Source organism: Ambystoma mexicanum, chromosome 7q (assembly GCF_040938575.1).
Source record: "Ambystoma mexicanum isolate Mex_15411 chromosome 7q, UKY_AmexF1_1, whole genome shotgun sequence".
In the NCBI taxonomy this organism is placed as follows: domain Eukaryota; kingdom Metazoa; phylum Chordata; class Amphibia; order Caudata; family Ambystomatidae; genus Ambystoma; species Ambystoma mexicanum.
In genome coordinates, this window is record NC_090941.1 from 403236752 (window position 1) to 403249490 (window position 12739).

Genomic DNA, 12739 nt, shown 5'->3' on the forward strand with positions numbered 1-12739 from the left:
GGAACAACAATACCAATACCAACACCTCCAGGCCCTTCAACCCTAAATTTACCTGATGTACCTTTTTTAGGAGGAGACGGACCCGTAGAGGGAAAAAGAAAACAAAGACAGAAGCACAAGTAACAGGCTCTACAATTCTAAACATCTCTAAGAAGATACTCACGAAAAGTCAGATGGACACCTTGAATTTAGGCATCTCCTTTATACCCACAAACAACACCAGTAACTTCGAAGAGGAGGTGAACCTTTTTAAACTCATCAGAAAGATGGAACTTAAAGTTTTCTTTGACGGTCGCCCAGATCTAGGTGATGGGACACCGAAATCGGACTTTCTAGAGATGAGAAACAAAAGTACATTCCACCCCCAGATTAACCATCCCCCTATAAATCTTTTCAATTTAAAAACAAAAAAAGATCTGAAACGGTTAAAGTACAGTAACCTTAAGAAAACCAACATCAGGAGTCATCAACTTAAATTGATCAAACAATTATCTCAGGACATGACAGTAACACTCAGACCGGCAGACAAAGGGGGAGCAGTAGTCCTAATGGACACAGACTTCTACAATGAAGGATGCCTTAAACTACTCGAGGACGAACAAACATATTTGAAATTAGACAATGACCCTATCATGGGAATCAGCACCTTAATAAAGGAGACAATTGAAAAAGCCTATGACTCTGACTGGATATCGGAACACACAAGAGATTTCTTAATCAAAAAATTCCCGATAACTACGTTATTTTATGCGCCCCCAAAGGTCCATAAGAATCTTATGAATCCACCATTCCGACCAATAGTAGCAGGTACGGAAAGTATCTTTCACCCACTGGCCACAGCGCATTTTTTGTGACTACTTAAAGAAATACAGATCAATGACACTGAGCTGATGTTATTCACACTGGATGTCAACAGCTTGTACACATCGATACCCCACCAGAGTGGCATAGAAGCCTTGGAATGGTTTCTCCTCAGACAAGAGACAACACTCATACACAAGGTCTTTGCAATTGAAGTAATCAGAATCATCCTTTACAACAACTAACTCAGATTTAACAGCAAATATTACCTTCAAATGTCAGGAACCTCCATGGGCTCTCCAGTATCACCATCTTACACCAACATCTTCATGTTTCATTTTGAACACAACTTTTTATTGAATAAAGAACCATGGAATAACAAGATCAAATTTTGGAAACGTTTCATTGACAATATTTTTGGAATCTGGCAGGGATCAACAGACGAACTACAAGAATTTCTGACATATCTAAACAATTGGCAGGAGGGCATTACCTTCACATTAGAGATTGGAAACCCAGGAGTCCACTTTATGGATGTATAAGTGGAAAGAAAGACCACATAATTCAGTACAAACATCTACAGAAAACCCACGGATGTCAACAGTGTCCTCCACTTCGGTAGCTTTCATCCACTACATTTGAAAGACAATTTACCATACAGCCAATTTCTTCGCTTAAAAAAGATAACATCGGACCCCCAAGTATTACAAACAGAACAAGGGAAAATGAGAGGGAGATTCAAGGAAAGAGGTTTTCCAGATGAAACCATAGAGAAAGCAATACTACGCTCGAACACAATAAGCAGAGAGAATCTACTACAAGAGAGACCCAAGAAGGAAACAACAAGACTAATACACACCCTGAAATATCCCAGCCAAAGTTACCAAGTCAAAAGAGTGATCAACAAGAACTGGGACCTCATTAAATCAGATCCGAATCTCAATAGACTATTCCCTGAACCACCAATGCTGGCCTATAAGAGGGTCAACAACTTTAAAGAAAGCCTAATCAGGGCAGAGAGAACAAAAAAACCCACACAAACCACCCTAAGGAAAGAGAAGAACGGCACCTTTGCCTGTTTTAATTGCCAACACTGCTCGAACCTAATCAAAGGGGACCATATATACGATACCCCAATAGTGGCAAGAAGATTATGTTGAAGGACTTCGCTACTTGCGAAAGTTAAAATGTGGACTATGCACTCAAGTGGCAAATTTGCCCATGTGGCAAATTCTATGTGGGAAAAACAATAAGAAAAGCACGTGAACGTTGGACCAAACACAAGTCCAACATAAGAACAGGAAACATCAAATCCCCAGTAGCCAGGCACTTCAAAGAAAATGGTCACACCATAGCCCAACTACGGGTTGTGATACTAGAAGTGGTCCAGGCATCCCCAAGAGGAGGAGACTTAGCCAAAAGCTTGGCACAAAGAGAGCTTTTTTGGATACATAGATTAGACTCAATGACACCCTTGGGCCTAAATGAAGACTTCTACCTGGGGCCATTTCTGTAAACTCATGAGGTACCGTACGCACATCTAGTTTAGGACCCATTTACCTCATTCCTGACCTGCGAACAGGAGTGCAGGTCCAACTAAGATTGTAAGTCTCCCTAGGAGAGACAGAGTTAAGGTGTCATGGACCTCTCAGTCAAATATGGTCGAGATACAATGTTATTTTACTAATATACCTTTCGATCTTATGATCTTGAACAATGTACTATCTTCAACACATAAATGTCACTTTTCCCTTTTTTTGCCTTACCAAACTGTGAGTCTCCTCAGTAGAGACAGACACTCCATTTATATATGAACAGGATCTGCATAGAATGCACACGTATAGTTTACCCTTCATTTACATCTGTAATATCCTCTGAGAAACTATGGCACTATGGCACTATGGCGTCAGCCTCGGGTGTATACCCTCCCACAGCCCACTAAAAATATCTTGGTGGTCATAAGAGACATCACGGCACACCACTGACGTATTTACCTCATCTATTTATTAACACAGCTGAAATACACAATTGCGCGGATTAGTAAATAAAGGTGACATCATCTCACGCATCTGCGTGATGACATCACATAACAATGCCAATCTCGGGTATACACACTGACAGGTGTATACTTTAAAAACTCTCAAAATGAGCCCTTTTTCACAGCCCACAACCTGAGTAATTATCTGGTTATCCTTAACTATATCCTACAACATTACCGAATCGCTGTAGCTTATCTGGTGACGTCACGATTCCCCACGTACGTGATGACGTCATCACAAAGCGCTGACATAAATGGCTGCCGTTTTAGAGCCATAACATGCACAGGCATGCGAAGTAGAAATACGGACATCCTACCTACTAGTATTCTACTTTCTTCGGGTAAGCAACTTCTGGACCTATGTCCTTTTTTTATTGGAGTAGAGACTTTGTCTAACACTCCTCTCGAGCTACGAGGCATATTTTGCTTAAGACCTCACCCTTTATCCCTAGACTCTGCCATCTATCCACTTAGAGGGATCTACCATTGAAAAGAACATCCACGCTGCCATCCTTTATTTGTCATACGTTAAGGATGGGGACCGGTACCCCACTTCACTTGGTAAGAATCATCATTTAGCTTTTTTGTTTAGCGGCCATTTGCCACTATCCACCGCATTCCAGTTTTATAACCACCTATCGCACACCTTTTACCCAATTCATGATAAGACATTGGTACATATATTCGATCATTATGTCCCGCAATATTTATTATATAACACACCGTACTTTTACGATATATTGAAACCACAGTGGCAATTACGAATTCTGCTCTGCATTTTCACACAAATAGGGGTCATTACCTCCCTAACAGTCTGGTTTGAATATCTGTTTTTAATCCTTGATCTTTATTTAGACAGTTATAATGTATCCTTTTGATTTCTTTGATTCCGTGTTGACAATCCCTGTTACATGATTGCATTGATTTGAAAGAGTAATACCAATATAAATATGCTAAATGTAAATCAACACAATTGATGTTTAAGGACACTGATGTTAGCATTTACACGTGGACAAATTGTGTTTGAGAACCTTTACTGAAATAGTAGAATTATCTATAATTATAGTAACTTTATGTTTTCTGAATTTTTTAGATTGGATTGATGATTTGAAAATATATATACCCCTGATGAAGAGATGTTTATCTTGAAACGCGTTGGGCTCATTTTGAAAAATAAAACAACACTTGAAAAATTCAGCTAAAAGTTGTCTTGATGCTTGTCATTAAGTAACCCTAAATGTACTGTCTATTTAATTATTGAAACAGCAGATTGTTGACTGAATACATCTCACCTATAGGGTGAACCCTAACTACAATTTTACTGTTTGGCTTCTGTAGAGGAGCCTATGATAGTGTGCAGGGGACGGGAGTTCCTTTATCTAGGAACGCATTCTGTTCACACTGTTTGAAAGTAGCCAAGCCAATGAGAGAGTTACACAGATAAAATTAAAACTGGTAGAAGGGCTGTCCTTTGTGACGAAGTCCACAGGCGTCCACGATAGCCCGCAAATGCACATGTGCAATCTGGGTCCTTTAAGCATACCCTGCATGGAAAGATGACTACAGAGACCGCAGATGTTTGCGACTGTCCACGGACGTCAGAGGGAATAGCCAATCTGGTTTCCTGGTTGTGGAGGAGAAGTTTAATTGTACAGGAGCACATGGTAGGAAGTGTTTTATTTATTGTTTGAACTGCTGGAAGCATGGCTCTGAACAAGAAGACTGTTTGGATGTTAGTAGATTCTTGGTTTTGCAGGAGTGGAGGTGTTATGGTATGGAGTTTGTGGAAAGAACTGGAGTGCATAAATAACCTTGTCCAAAAATATGGTGACTTTCAAACATCCTGAAATCATTATATTGCATTATGAAGGCAAAAGTTTAGGATATGTTGCTGCAATATCCTTGGAGTTTGCTATGAAAGATACGTTTAGAAGGCTAATGGAACTGATTCCAGCTACAAAGGTTAGTTTTTCACTGATTACTCATAGGCAAATATGGAAAAAGATCAAATTTGTTTGTGTACAAATTGAAAAGCCAGCCGGAATTTTAATACAGCTGTATGTGCATTTTTACAAGCTATAGGAATCTTTCACAATGAGAATATACAACATGATAGAGTGAACATTTTTGGAAGAGATGGAGTACATCTACCTAATGTTGGAAATTAGATTTTTCTGTCTAATATTGAGAATGCTTAGAAAACGTTTTTGTGAAAGAATTCAAAAAGAAAGAAGACTGTGTATGTGTTAGTAGTAAAAAGAAAAACACCAAACATAAAAAAGGGCTCTAAAAGAAAAAGAAAACACAAACAGGCTCTTTTAAGAGACATCACTATAGTAAGGAAAAAGGAGTAAAGTGAAGTTAGAGCAGCTCTTTCTTCAACACAGAGTAGTCCACAGACTATTGTAGCATCTGCAGACAAAATAGGGACAGAAAAGGCAAAAGAGGTTATGGTGTTGGGTGGTGTAATGCGTATGGGAAGTGTGAAAGCCTTGAGAATGGCTATAAAAGTTACTATGCACATTACACTTTATTTTTTTTGTATGATAGAGTGAAGTATTTGGAACTGAAAACTATTACTGTCACTTTTTCCTTCATCTCTATTATACAAAATCTCCCTTATTTCCATTAGCATAGAAAATAATGTTAAAGAAAATGTTGGAGAACCTTATAGAGTCTAATTACTTCACACAAAAATGTAAAGTAGATGGAGTCTATAAAATTATGATTTTTTATTTCTATTTTTAAACTGTGAAAGGCGGTTCCCAAAGGGACCTTCTTTTTGTAGTTTTTCATTTTTTTCCCTGGCGGTAGGGAGAGGTAGGGAGAAAAGGTGGTGGGGGGAAGGGAGCAAAGGAGCACCAACTACCGATAGGTGGGGACAGGTGAACAGAGGAAGATGTTGGACCTGATCTCCTAACTCTAAGGTAGGGGGCAGCGCTTCTCATGCTCCTTCACAGCAGCCTCGAAGGTGCTGCGAAGCTGCTCCCCCTGCAGAGGACTGTGTCGCAGTACATACAGAGAATTGTTGTACCTGAAAGGAAAGGATCAACAGCCCCGAGTATGGCCTTCAAGGCAGCAGGAGAAATCCACTGCCCTACAGTGGTAGATTGTGAGATGGCAGGAGCAGTTAAGGAAGATGGGCTAGAGGAGGAAAGGCTACTACCTGAGAAAGGAACAGCCTTTCTCAGTGCACCCGGTTGGAATGTATGGGTGTGACAGCTCACCGAGGTCTTGCTGATGGGCGCAACCCTCCCCATTTCACAAAATATATGCAAAGTGACAATGCTGCCATGGTGGGATTAAGAACCAGGATTGCTGCTACGGTTCTCCCCTTCGCCTGGTTTGGCGACTCATGTTTTGCATTGTACCTGTGCCTGGCATGCCTTCACAATGAGGATAGTGATGCGAACTTTGTGATCTGCTGAAAGCATCCAGGCCTTTTATTGTCCTGATCTGTGCGGACCTCCCAAAGCCTCAACCATCATCTGCAGTGTGTGTGAGACCACCTGACACAACAAACGTCAGAGATTCCAGGTTTGAATTGTAGGAACCGGGAATATCTCCGAGTTTCTTTTGAGGGTGTTCCTGTTGCGCAACAATCAGTATTTCCATGTCATCGAGGTTGAATGATTCATTGCTCACTTATGTAAAGATGATTGGCACTGGTACAGTTTGCTCATCACAATGTGTATGCGTCTCTGGTGCAATTTGAACATAAAAACGAGATATTCGTCCTCGAAACATATTTTTAGAATTTCAATCAGTTTTTCTGATGTCCTTTCCTGTTTTCCTATTTTGATATAATTTCTCATGATTGAATTGAGAGGCAATGATTGCAATGTCACTTCCTCTGACATCACCTCCTTTGATGTATCCATATATGAATATTAAGGGGGCCAGTGTCACTTTCCGCCCGGGGCCATGCAAATCCTTCAAATGCCACGTGCCAAAGTGTCTGGGGAGGCTCTCCAAGTGTGTTATTCACTACACAGGTATTCACATGCCCTAGCACTTTGCCCTTATAATCATATACTTGCAGGTCAGCCCTGTCAATTCAATACAGTGTCATGGTCCTGCTGCTGGTGCAGTTGGGGGCCACAGCACCTGTGGAACCAATGATCTCTGACCCAAGGCTGCCACTGCCACTGATCTGTGAAATGAAAAAGTTGAAATTACCTATTTTGGCAAAAATAATCTGACTTCTTGAATGGAAAACGTTTCTTTTGAACATAGTTACCTTGTTTAAAAACAGGGTCTGGAGTATAAACTGGCGTACTCGCAGCTCTGTGTTTTCATAACACTCCAACTAGTCCAAAATTGTCCCTTATACCAGATACACTTATGTGGTACAGGACAATGCGACTGTGTGCCTTGTGCCTTGATACCCCCTGCGTCTTTATCAATATTCACGAGCTAGCTTTTACATGTGTATCTCATTGCACACAGTTGCAAATACAGGGATGGAGGCCTTCGAGGGGCAGAAGGCCTCCATCACTGCACTTTCTTTCACACGGCAGGTTTCTATCAAGGTCCCTTAAAGCGACAGTGTTTGTAATGCGAACAAACGTGAATTGCAAAGAATACTATTAGGCAGTGCAGGCAGCTGTCGTTGCTTGCCATAGCTGCCCAATATGGTCCAACGTCAGTAAAGTGGTCGTACAAAGAGCACTTTCACTGTTTAAATGGTTACTGCCTGCCCTGGACATTGAGCAACCTGTAATGTGTTTTTTAATCAAGGAAATTAATCAACAATAGTTTAACGCATTACCTTTAAAAACATATATTAATAACCCTTGATAGTTTCTTGGAAGTGGGGTCGCCACTTGGCCACAGTTTTCCATTTGTGACAGGCAATGCAAACGCGGGTTATATGTCGCATAGCAAGAGCATTTGCGTTGCACTGGTTCTGCTGAAGCAAAAGGAGCCAAGACCTCTGATCCAGATTGTCTGAATGTCTCTCCTTCCAATAAGCTCATGCATATTGTGTACGGATATGCGATAGTTGGGTACAGACACAGCCATCATTCTGAGTTTAACACGGAATTCAGGGGAAGGAAGAAACAAGTTCCAGTAGCTTGCTTTTCTTTCCCGCCCTTCTCAGCACCCACAAAAACAAACACACTTTATGAGCACATGTAAAAAGAATACTTATTAATTATCCTAATCTCGGAAGACTGCCCCTTTGGGGAAAGATAAAATGGAAAACCGCCTACTTTTTGCCTACACCGCGCGTTGCCATGGAAAGACGCTTCGGGGAGGAATTTACAAGCAGAGCACATGGAAGATTGTCGAAGTCTTTGAGACAATTGATTACAGGGGAGGACAATGCTGGAATTGCAGATGTCATTCTTGATAAGGCCGCGTGACCGGCGCCACACCCGGACCTCCTGATCGCAGCACGCAACCTGCTGCAGAAACGGAAGGATAGCCGGCAGGCACGCATGTGCGGGCCAGTCCAAGGCTTGCATCATCAACACTCCTGGGAGGAAACCCCTGTCATGTGTATGAGAGGAGGTGGCAAACACATATGAATGCAGGAGGACAATGTCAACTTTCTTGAGATGAAAATTGCTTCACGAGCCTCAACAGAAAAAGGAATGTGATTGTAGTGGGCAGGTTTAAAGACCTTCTATAGCCTGATGTTGCACAAATAATAACTTTTCAGTATCACCATAATGTGGGACGCTTTCACACTAGAAGGACCGCACACAGAAATAAAAATATTAGTTATAAAAAATGTTTCGACGCCTGTGGAAAACTACCAATGCCTGTACTATGAGCATTTGTTCTCGCGCCTAGAAACACTTGTGTACAGGCGCGTTATAATTGACATATCATATCATCCAGTATGAAGATGAATCATATAGGGTGAAATGACTGAATATAACTGCTGTTTATTAAGATTAAAATGTAACCTGCTCGGTGAAGGTGGCCTGGGACACATCTGGGATGATTAACAAGAGAGAGAAAGTATGGAACATTGAGCTTTCCCAGTGGCCTAGGAAGAAGTAGGAGGATGTCACAATTTCTTGAGTTCTGTATGAAAATGTATTTCGCATACCAAAACAATGTTCTGAGGGCTGGTTTAAGGAGTCAGACATCAGGTTGTGCAGCAAGTATATTTACTCAGGTGTCTCAAATCCATTAGTAATAATAGTATCAAGTTATTTTATAGCACTTCCAACTGGATTCCTCTCACTTCTAAGCACTGTAGTAATACTGTGCTACTGTTGTTATACAGGACTGGTCATTTACATGTGTAATAGCAGCACACACGCAATGTATCCTTGGGTATGATAGGCTTTCTCTTGGCAATTCATTTCTTTTTTCCCCCATAATCTTTTTTTATGGGAAGTGAACTTCTTTACTAAGTTCCAGTGACAAGGTGGATACATCATGTAAGTAAGCAGGGAGGTACACAGGAGACGTCCAGCGGCCTCCACTCTCACAGGCTGCTTCACTCCCACTGACATGCAAGGAACTTGATAGGCTAAATAGAAACTAACGGGACCTGGCCAGTCTTTCCACAGTGTGGCACTAGATACAAACTGTATTTCTCATGCACATGGTTTTCATGATTGTTATTGTAATTGGTTATTTATAACGCACTTAATACAGAGAGGTTTCTAAGCACGGACCAGGGGATCGAACCTGTGTTGCTCCATGTTGCATGTTTCCAAGGCGAGCGTGTTACCCCTGAGCTATCCTCCCGAGATGATGTGCCCCGTTGTGTGAAAGCCCTTGTTTGCTTCTGCAGGCTTCATAGTCAAAGCAATGGGAGTGACATGGAATGTCTGCTCACAGCTTCTGTACTGTTTGCGTGATACGGAATGCAAACATTCCTTTTCACTTTCCTTTGCTGCATTTCTTGCGGTACTTTTTGGCACCTGTGTTTGATCCTTCACTTCCTGCATGAGGAGGATGACAGCAGATCTTTGACAGAGCTCAAATCCTGTTTGCCCTCTCTTCAAAGTTTCAAGTTACAAAAACACTCATCTACTGTTCTCGGTAAACTGTAGGTTGGATAAGTCAGACAGCAACATGAATCAAATCCGTATTTTATTTTATTTATTTATTGTGAATTTGTAAGGTGCTGATATATAAAGTAAATTGTGTTTCAAAGCGCCCCCAGGGCAATCGGGAGGGAAGATGGGAATGAAAGGCAACTATAATAACAATGAAGAGAAAGAAAGAGGCAGTCCTACTAGGCCCTGTGAGTATTCAGAACGTGCAAGTGCAGATAGAGAGAAGGGACAGGAAGTAGGGCGGGGTACGTGCAAGAAGTTTTACAGAGGGAAGTGCTACAGAACACATTTGGGGATGGGTCATCCTCGGAGGTTCCGTTCTCTTTTGCAGGCACAAATATAAACATACAGTACAGCTGTTAATGTCACTGATCAGAAAAAATGGGGAGTCACAGGAACGCAAAACAATAATCGTTATTGTAATCCCATATGACATTTTTGCAATGAAAATAGAAACAGAATAACAGCCTATGGAAAGAACATGACACACTGTACCTCCTTATCAAAAACATTAGGGGCTATGGGCCTCATTAGGACCGTGGCAGAATGGGTTTAACGGCGCCGGTAAAGGTGCCAGAGCCGTTAAACCCATTCCGCCCTATTACGAGGTCCCCCTGCGGGACCAACTGTGGACGTCTGGTCAGACCAGACGTCCTTTGCGGGTCCCATGAGGGAGCTTGGGGGCTCAAATGGGAATGGGGATGGGTACATTGAATGAGTAATTACAGGGTCCTCCAAGGTTAGGATGGCCCGGTAATTTCTCATTCAAGGAACCCGGACCCGGACCCGAGTTTGGAGGCAGCCATGCCACTGTACCTCCTTATCAAAAACATTAGGGGCTATGGGCCTCATTAGGACCGTGGCAGAATGGGTTTAACGGCGCCGGTAAAGGTGCCAGAGCCGTTAAACCCATTCCGCCCTATTACGAGGTCCCCTTGCGGGACCAACTGTGGACGTCTGGTCAGACCAGACGTCCTTTGCGGGTCCCATGAGGGAGCTTGGGGGCTCAAATGGGAATGGGGATGGGTACATTGAATGAGTAATTACAGGGTCCTCCAAGGTTAGAATGGCCCGGTAATTTCTCATTCAAGGAACCCGGACCCGGACCCGAGTTTGGAGGCAGCCATGCCCTTATTAAGGGTATGGCTGCCTCCAAACTCATAATGAGGCCCTATATAGTAGAAAAGTGTTGATATATGATTTGTCTTTTTGAACAGTTTTAGAACTCGCGTTCTGAAACACTTGTGTACGATATAAATTGGTTGATGCAGGTCCGATAGCACAGCGAGTAGAGCGCTCGATTTGACATCTGTGCAGAGCCTGCTGACGCAGTTTAAAATCCCGGTAGGGCCAAACTCAGCCTTTCATCCTTCCCAAGTCGATAAATGAGCACCACACACCGTGGGTAATAATAACCAGCACTCAGATACGTGGGGGTTCGCAGTACTAAATAAATGCAAAATTATTTACTATTATTATAAATCAATATCAATATCAATTTTGGTCTACAGTCAGCGATCTGGCCATTAAGAGAAGGGCTGTCATAGGTGTTTATTTTAATACACACAACAGTGCAAAAATGAATGGAGCAGGCAGTGGTGGGACAGCAAAGGCATTGCTCTACAAGTTGCTGGAGTTGAGTTGTGGTGACCCTGAAATAATTCTGTGAGAAAAAATAGACAGTTATTATTAGTTAAGAGATACACATTGTTTCTTATGTGGCACACATGACACTACTGGTGGCACAGGCGGCAGTGCAAGGTAGCCTTGATGGATTGCCTAAATACTATAGCCCTTGGCGATTAGATTGCTTTGAACAAGCAGGAGCTTAAGGTCGGTTCCCAGCTGAGGTGTTGGGGTCACCCAAAATGGCAGGCACAAAGTATGCGGTAAAGGAGGAGGTCACCATTCACCCCTGATTCTTGGAAGCTGTGTCCAAAATTGAGATTATACAGTGATACCGGTAATGCAGTATATGGCTTTACACTGTACTGTACATATCAGCACACACTCGAAAACAGGTGCTACAGTAACATGGGCCTCAGCCAGTTAATTTTGATAGTCAAATCCCTGCCCAACTCAGTGATTCTGGTTTTTTATATGAATGGAGCATCCTCTTTACATCTGTCAGAAAAAATAGAATTAGAAAAAAAATAACTGCTTGCCATTACTTAATGTGGGTCCTGGAAAAAAAACATAATACCGTCAATGAGGCCAGAGGCAATAAAACTGCCATCATCTGTCCCTAGTGGATTGAGGGGTTTCCAAAAGTGCTTCCTATCCAAAGGCCTACACGCATGATGGGAATGGCAAGTCCTTTACAGACTGTGTACTTGAAAAGTGTTCTTTGTCACACCATAGGTTAAAAAACGAAACTGCTCAGTAGCTCAGGTGTTAACTGTACACTGAACATATCTCCTGTAATGGAGCCCCACGCGTGTATCCTATTACTGTAGGTTGCAGGAGTTGAGCACAATAAAAAGCATCATATTTAGATAAAAGCATGCATACTGAAGTACTGTTCGAGATTGTGTAGGACTGGTTGATTGGCCCATGAATATCTTAGAATACATGTAAATAAAAATAAATGAATAGCTGTAAAGAAACAATATATACAGTCCGCTCACAAGTGTCCACAATATACAGTTTCAAAATAACATTGCTAAATGAGATCAAAGCCTAGTTCCAAGTTGATAAGTTAGGGATTCACTGGGATCAAAGCCAGGTTCTGAAATTGATTGAGAGTGCTCCAGACAAACAAAGGGCACTGTGAATGCCATTGTGTTTCAGAAGAAGTTTACGTCACACTCCTTACTTATGTGCTGTGTGCTGAGCGTGCTGGAACTTCAACCAGAGTTTGCACTATATTTAA